Source organism: Crotalus tigris, unplaced genomic scaffold, assembly GCF_016545835.1.
Source record: "Crotalus tigris isolate CLP2741 ecotype Arizona unplaced genomic scaffold, ASM1654583v1 scf7180000017567.3851432, whole genome shotgun sequence".
NCBI classification, from domain to species: Eukaryota; Metazoa; Chordata; class Lepidosauria; order Squamata; family Viperidae; genus Crotalus; species Crotalus tigris.
In genome coordinates this window covers 2,531,032-2,539,719 of record NW_024096477.1, presented here as the reverse complement: position 1 = coordinate 2,539,719, position 8,688 = coordinate 2,531,032, and the positions used below count along the sequence as shown (strand labels likewise).

Below are 8,688 nucleotides of genomic sequence, written 5' to 3'. Positions count from 1 at the left end.
AGTACTCTGAAGTTGTTTTTATTTAAAAAAAAACACAAGCATCATGGGAATCTTGTCTTATGGTGTATAACAGACATAGTGTCATATAATTGCAATTTAGATGTGTCAGAGATTAAATTTTGCACGATAGAAGTAAAATGTACTTCAAGTCAGTTGCCTGAAGTTTAGTATTTCTGCTTTCTAATATTGGTATGACAGATTCTTAGGAAATACTAAGTTATTTTATATTCTTCAGATGAAATTTGATAATGGTATAAATTCAAAAACCAATATACACACAGACAAACTTCAATATATGCATATATATATATTTATAAAGTTCAATTGGCAGTTGGATAGGTATTAATAATATTAGTCTATATGCAGCTTCTTTATTAGTTTGAATCATACCATGATACAATTTACAGACTTTTTGATCTGGAATTCTTGAATCTAGAACAGTGGTTCTCAACCTTTTTAATGCTGCGACCCCCAACCGGTCATAAGTCGAGGACTACTCAACCAGTTGTAAGTCGAGGACTACTCAACTGGTGCAGCACCATTTGCAGAATGGGACTTTTGGCGGGCTCAGCAGGGCAGAGACAGCCTGGACAATTCCTATTGGCACAGCTAAGGAAAAGGGGGGAAAAAATGGTGGACTGCGTTGTTTGGCGACCCCCGTGAAATAGTCGTTTGACCCCAAATGGGGTCCCGACCCACAGGTTGAGAATCACTGATCTAGAATAAGGTGGCTATATTTTCTTGGAAAAAATAAACCAGAAAAATGGGCAAATCTGAAAGAGGTTTATAAGGATAAAAAAATAAATTATGTTTCTAATTTTTCTTTACAAAGGAAAATTCAAGAGCAAAAAAAAAAACTTTACAAAAATGCATATTCTAATAAAAATATTTAAAATCATGCAAAGTCATGCAGGTGAGATGGCCTATATAGAAATGTGATAAATAAAATCAGTATATGTAATTTTTTTTAAGGAAAAGACAATTCAATTTCCATATGGTTCATATGAATGTGAAAGAGTGGTGCCATTTGTACAGTAAAAGTTAAATGACCAAAATAAAGGACAAAAGTGAGATTTTGAAAAAAATAAATCTAAAACATAGTTTTCTGAAATAAAGGGCTATCCTTTATAATAAAGGATGTATAGTCACTGTAATCTACGATGGCTACGCAGCTGAGAAAACTAAATTGGTAATCTCTGAGGATCATGGTAAATTTATTTCACTGCACACAAACGGAAAAGGCAGTGCAGAAATTGCAAATATACAGCAAAAAAAAAAAAATCTAAACTCCACAATCAGCCAATGCACCTTTATTATGTTTTAAAACATAATAAAGCATATATTGAAAGAAAGTTGACTTGAATTTGGTTTTAGCAACTAAGGAGTGACTTTCTTTGATTTCTGAAATTTGCAGACTTTGTTACCCCAAGTCTGACAATTCCTAATATGTATGAACCAGGCATATATTGCCTCCTTCAGGCCAATGCACAAGATGTATTTTACACTGTAAAAATTGAGTTTTACGGAAGTCATGTAAAATCTTATCTCTGGGATATGTAGCACAATATAAATACCTGCATCCCTCTTTCTCTCTATGAACATTTAAAGCAAGGTAAATGGTATTTACCATTTGTATAGATTCCCAATACTGCAGTATCTGCTGGAGCCACATAGTTGAGGGTCTTTTCCTTTGGAATAGCCCTACTCCTTGATACATGGCTCATTATCTGTTGTTATGTGCTGAATTTTTAAAACATTTCATGTAAAGATGTTTCTATATTTACTTTCTCTCCACTTCCCCCCTTTTCTAAAAAAGTGTTGCTGATTATGCAAAATAGATTATTTTAAGAATTGTCACTGTAAATATATCTTGTGAACACTTAAGCATTGCCGTTGATTATAATAAATATTTCTTCTAGCATCTCACCACATATTCCTCCTTTTCTTTTTCTGATGTATTATCATTGGATAGTCTTGTTGATTGTTTGTTTTACTTCAGGAAAACTTTAAAATATTTGATGAGACTGCAGATGCTGCTGCTGCTATTGGACTATGCAGGATGCATTTAAATAATCCTCAGCTTATTTTGTATGGATAAGAAAAACGAAACCAAGCCAGGGGTTAGACGCAGGTGGCTGGTTTAAACTAACTCTTTGACCTACAAGTCCAAAAGGTTTCAAGAAACAAATCTATACTTTGAGGAGCCAACTCTTTCATCCGCATTTATGCAAATTAATTATTAGTCATACCAAGTTTTAGAAAGACATAGAAAGCAAACACCGAAACTAGAAGTAAAGTTTATCGCAATAGCTGCAGAAAGTTGCAATTCACTTGGCATACTGAAGGGGGAGTCCGCATTCCGCGGGAGAGCTCGCCGGCTGCTTCCGTCAACAAGAGCGCATTCAGCTTGGCGCAGGCGCAGTAGCAATTGAATTATCTTCTGGAGTTCTGTTGATGAATTTCCAAAACTGGGTACCAGAAAATTTCAGGTAGGCGCTGCAGAGGGTATTGCCTCGTCGGAGCTAAGAGCTCCCGAATATCTTTTGTAAATCAGCGCCAGCATCAGGTGAGAGGAGCCTTACTCTGCTGGCGTTTTTTTCTACTTTAAAAAGGGCTCCTTGCATTTCTGTTAGCTCCGGTGGTGTGGGTAGAGATGGTCTTGGTATTGCCGAGTGTACGTGCAAACTGAGCCACGTGGCATTTTTTCGTTTTACTGCAACATTTCAGGGAATAAAACGTGTCAGTGCAATTGCTGGCTTTGGACAGATTGAATATGGACGTATGTTTTTTGCAGCTTCACAGTGACGTCGTCAAGCCAAACTCCATGCTTGCAAAAAGGAAGGAAAGAGACTTGCAGAAATCCGACTGGCCTCGGGCACTTTCAGAGTCACACCACTCTGTGGGGAGTTGTCTAATTGCCTAAATCAGTTGTTAAAGAAGCTAGAAAAAGCTCCAGCCATTCACCTTGTGCTTCTATAAAACACAAAAGTACTTTTTATGCTAGAAAAAGTTAAAAGCTTTACCTTCTGGGACAAACAGTTAAAACATTAAAGAGCAACATTGACATGTTGATTCTGCAATGTGCTTTGCAGCAAATGCCTGTATATTTATTTGCCCATTTTTTTTCCTTTCGTGGTTCTTGTGCTTTTGAACCATTGTGTGTGGCAGAAAAAATAAATAGATGCAAATCTTCTCAGTTTTCTGAAACAATGGCTGAAAATATTTTAGACTTGACACCAAGGCCTTAGTTAAGAAAAACAAAGTGATCAGCATGTTTGGGAAAAAAGGATGTACAGCTACCCACTGAAAGTAATAATGTACTAGAAAAATTAAAGGATGTTGTGTGTCTCTCAGAGAATTACATTTTAATACTTCTTTATTGTATTATATGCTGTTAATTTGACTAATGTTAATTACTCCCAGATCTTATTAAAAAGTCTTGTTTTTATTTTCCACTGTTTAATGAAATCCAGACTTTTAAAAGTCTGTAATTTAGGATATATTCTGTTTACTTACATGCATAGGTACAAGGCTGTCAATTTTTTCTTCCCCATTTGTGGGAAGTTGATTTGAGAGACAGTTGTGTCTAGTGATTAAGGCATCAGGCTTAGAAAACAGGAGAGTGAGTTGTAGTCCTGCCTTAGGCATGAAAGCCAGCTGGGTGACTTTAAGCCAATTGTTCTTTCTCAGCCATGAAGTCAGGCTTCGGTGACAAATTGGTTAGTCAATTCCTATTGTAAACAATGGATCAACACCTTGGTTATCTCAGAAAAGTGGACCTGTACTTCTGGAAAAAAAAACACTAGAAAGAGAAAAAATTGTTGACAAATATAGAAAAAACTCCCATATATCCAAGAGTGATGAACATTTCATAAAGTGAAAATGTATATGAAAAGTGTGGTGAAATTCATTCATGAAAGGAACATAATTGTATCCTCATGCTGAAAGAGAACACTCCTGAAAACCAGATGAAGTAAAACAATGCTAGAGCATTGTATTTGTGCACCATTGTAGCATTATTGTGCCATTGGCAAGCTGTTACCAATAGATATTTTTCCAGTCAGACATCAAATGTGAACTATTGAATTAACTCAATAATATTTTAGAGAAAGAATGGACTTATTCAGAATTCCGGAGTTCTCAAAGAGCTCCTGAACAAATGTGGAGGAACCATTGAGATACAGAACCTTCAACAGCTTCTTTCTTCCTTTCCCTTTCCCAGAATGGAGGGCTGGTACTGACTTTTTGGTTGATTGTAATACAACACAACAAAATGTATATTTGTCTTGTACAAAATGCATACAATTGGTACAATATTCCCAATGTGGTATATAAAAGAAGCAATTTCCCAAAGCTCTATGAAGATGGAGAGTTTGGTTGCTTACAGTGAGTGGTATATTTGCCCTGCCTCAAAACATTTTTATATCAAACTTTATATCAAATCCCCCCCTCTCTTTGTGTGTGTATGTGTGTTCCTATTGCCTTTTATCTATCCTCCCTCCCTCCTTGTATTTTTCAGGCAAGACAGACAGAAAGTCACATGATGCCTTTAAAATGATAATGTAGGTGAATTACACAGGGCAGATTGCATTTCTATGCTACAGTTGGTAATGCAAGGAACAGTATTCCAACTGGTAAGCTGTGCCTGTGTATTTGTATATATGGAGGTGAGGGCAAGCTTTAAAAATGGAAGCATGTTCTCCAAGTTGACCTGTTAGGGGGAAGACTTAGAACAGCGTTTCTCAACGTTTGTGTGATGGCGACCCCCGTCACACGAACGTGCTGCGCATGCATGGCACGGCGCGCATGCGCGGAGGCGCCCCCTGAGGGGGGAAAATGGCGGATCGCATTGTTTGGCGACCCCCGTAAAATGGTCAGTCGACCCCAAATGGGGTCGCGACCCATAGGTTGAGAACCGCTGACTTAGAATGTAGGTCCGTGGTTGCCAGTTTCTGCCCTTCTGTATATGGGATAAGGGATATGTCTGGTTAATTTTTCCAGCACAGCCCATTTGTTATAAGATGTATACTAAATTCCTTGAATGCTCTGAAGCAGGCATCCTCAACCCCTGATCTGTTGGCTGGTACCAATCTGTGACCCATTGTGAACCAGGCTGTGTAACCAGTGGGTGAGTGTGCGAAACTCCATTTGTATAAGTGACAGGCACACATACACAAAACCATGGGTCCTCCCTTCTACTGCCGCTGCCAGTCTGCAGAGCCAGAAAAGTTGGGGACCACTACTATAAGGGAAGGGGATGTACAATAGGTGCATATTAAATAAGTTGCTTTTTCAGTTCATACCTGGGATCAGATATAAATGAAATGTGTTTTTGGCTTAGCATGTTTTCAGAACCTACATCATGGATTGAATTTCAGATCTCAATTCTAGCTTGAAATCATGATCAGTTACTGATTTGTCTACTTCAACAATTCTGTTGTTCTGGACTTTCTGTCAATTGAAAAGTCAGAGGGCTCCATGCAGTGGTCCTTCACGAAGATCATTGTGATTGTTGAATTGTGTACCACAACTAGAACTTATAGAAATGGCTGTGTTGATTATAATTCCTAATGTTTTTATGATGCTTTTGGTTTCATCACTGGACAAGCAAATGTTTGCAGATATACCATACTGGTCTTCTTGATATAGTTTATGTTTGCAGTAAAATAATAAAATAAAAATAAAATATTTATCAAGTTGATTGTCAGGATATTGAATCAAAAGAACAAATTTGACTTACATAGCCTTTTGGGGGAAAAAATTTACTCAAACCAAAAAGAGAGCTAGCAATATGCTGGTATTGATTCCTGTTTTTCTATTTAAAATACTCTTCCCCCAATTTCACTTGTCCTGATCTACTATTTGTATCAAACCATTGATGAATACTAATTAGAGGCAGCTTTTACTTCTGGACTGTCACCTTGAAGGCACTTTTTAAAAATAATCCTATTTTAACCATTTTTAAACAAGTATTTTAATATGTGTGTAGCGGGGCTGGCTGAAGGGCTTTGCGGGAGCCTGCCCGGGGAGAGGGAAGTTCGGACAGCTGCTGCCGGTTTTGGGCGCAGTGGGCATGAATTGGGCGGAAGGACAGAAAAAGGAGGAAAGAAAGGGGGGGGTGGTTGCTGTTGCTGTTGTGGGGGAGAGACCAGGGGAAGCTGAAGAGGGATTTGAGGTTTTAGCTGATCCCTTTCTTTGAAGGAGAGGGAAAGAGAGAGTGAGAAGGTGGAATTGTATTGCTTTCCTTTGCAGGGGGGATATCCTGAGTGGAGGCAAGAGAGAGAGTGAGGAGAGAGAAAGCTGTGGGGTTGCTTAATTCAGATTTTAACAATAAAGGAAAGGGGGGACGGGTTTTGACACCGACGAGATCTGAGACTGCACGCAACGACAGAAGAGAAGGAGAGGCTGGTCGCTACTGCTTTGGAGACTAGCGGCCATCTGAACTTTGATTACTGTTACTTGTGCAAGTTATGGACATTGTGGGGAGTTGCCCTCTCAGGATGAGCTGTTACTGCAGAACGCTGACTACCTTCGTTCGTGTTTTCCATTGCTGCCTGGAGCCAGGGCTTTCCCCACCCCCTTGTTTCCAAACAGTTGCTGTAAAATCATTGACTATTGCTGCTACGATTGCCTGGGGCTGTTAAACACTGCCACGCATTGACTATTGGGGTTAGGGGCTGGTCATCTTTGTTCCTGAAAGCCCCCCCACTGACGAGAATCTGCCATCTCCTCACTTCGTGTGAGCTCCCACTAGAAAAGGCACTTTATTAACACCTTGAGAGCTGCAGAGCGCAACGGAGAGTAAAGTACAGCCTAATGACTTCCTGTTTAGTAATCATTTGAAGTTATAACAGTACTGAAAAGGCCATTGCACTTACAATTATCATATCCCCATGTTTACGTGATCAGAATCCGGGCACTTCACAAATAGTGGGCACGTAGGCCTTTACAGCATCTTGTGGTCACGTGATGACCATTTACACGCTTCACACTTGCTCCCGACAAGTAGGATCAATGGAGGATCTGGCACTAAAATCAATGGGGACGTTATCTTACTTCAAATGAGTGTGTCTTCTTGGGCCCAGGTGACAGGCATAATCTATAAACCATGATCAACCTGCCTTGTCATAAAAAGAGGCAGAGGGGGGGAAAATGGACTGATGGAAAAAATAGGTCCAGAAAAATAACCTGTTATAATTTGAGTATGATAGAAATATCACAGTTCAATGATATTTGGGTCATGATTAAGTTCTGTGTTTTGAGTAATATGATCATTGCAATTATAGTTATTAACAATGAGAACATAACAGAGATTTCGGAAAAGCAAACAAACAAAGCTGTTTCCCCCCCCCCCGTCCTCTCATCAATTGATGGTCTGCTTTATAATTGCTATATTTACATGGAGACTGAAAACAGTATTCATTTGGAATCAAAAGCAGCTGCATACAAAAGGATTGCGATTACAATTGGAAACTTAGCACACAAAAAATATGTATGTATATTTATTCATTACCGTTTTTCTCCCTTAAGGATGTATATACTTAAGGTTATTTATAGAAGGCTGATTTGATTGAAAATTACAGCACTGGGTCTGAAATCTGGAATGGAGATCCTGTCTCTTAAAACTATATCTGGGTGATGCCTGCTTTGTGGCCTTGGATGCATTGGAATCAGTGAATAACTCAATACAGAATTGCAGAGTGGGCTATTAAAGTAAATAATGTGGGCATCAGCGCTTTGGTTTTCATCATGGTGGTGCAGCCAAAGCAGTTCTTTTTTCTGCTTCCAGTTCATACAAAATTTATGAAGCCACAATAGAAAAGGCTGGAATTAGCTACATCTGCAGTGGAGGAGGAAAGAGACAAGGCTGTGGTGATAAGAATAATGTAGACGATATGTTGGTTCTACATCTGCAGTGGAGGAGGAAGGAAACAAGGCTGTGGTGATAAGAATAATGTGGATGATATGTTGGTTCATGCATACACTGTTGGGAAATAAATTATTGGATGTGGTTAAAATACTTTAAAGGAATCATTTGGTTTTATTGGGAATTTGTATCAGAGATAATTGAAATGGTATTCTAAAAGGGTCAGATGGACTGCATCTTTCCACATACCAATTTCGGTGTTGTTTTATTTTTTACATAATAAAATGGAAACAGCTAGTGCAGTGCAGTGGTTAATGTACTGGAATAGGACCTTAAAACTCGATTTCAAGATTACCCTTACTGGATGTCTTTGAGCCAGTCACTCACATACATCTGAACCACCCTGAAGAAGGAGAAAAAAAAAATAAATGAGGGAGTGTTGTAGACTTAAACTTATGTGGAAATGTTGGGTTATACAACTGGAGAAACGAAAATAATATCTGCTAACGTCATGGGATAGGTTTGTGCTTGGAATCAAATAAATGCATTATTTGGCATGTTTTTTATTCACCATAGATGCAGTGGTGCATTGACAGCAAAATTCTCCCTACATATTTGTTAAATTTAAGGGCTGCGCAAAAGCCCTTTGAAAATGGCACTTCGAAATTATTTTAGCACAAGCAAAGCATTCCTTCCAAAAAGCCTTGAAGCATACTAATCCTTTGGATCTGCCACAGCTAGTTATGTATGTACAGTGTGTACTGCATAGAATGGTACACAAAACACTGGAACTCCAGTGAAGCAGGATGCACTACACACAT

At 38.7% G+C, this 8,688-nt stretch overlaps 1 long non-coding RNA gene across 1 annotated transcript; it reads left to right on the top strand.

Annotated features, from left to right (window-relative positions):
- The first annotated feature begins 2,381 nt into the window (after positions 1-2,381).
- Positions 2,382-4,274, top strand: LOC120311130. Its single transcript, XR_005557534.1, has 2 exons — positions 2,382-2,489; positions 2,795-4,274. It is a non-coding gene; the product is annotated as an uncharacterized LOC120311130 (long non-coding RNA).
- The last annotated feature ends 4,414 nt before the right edge of the window (positions 4,275-8,688 follow it).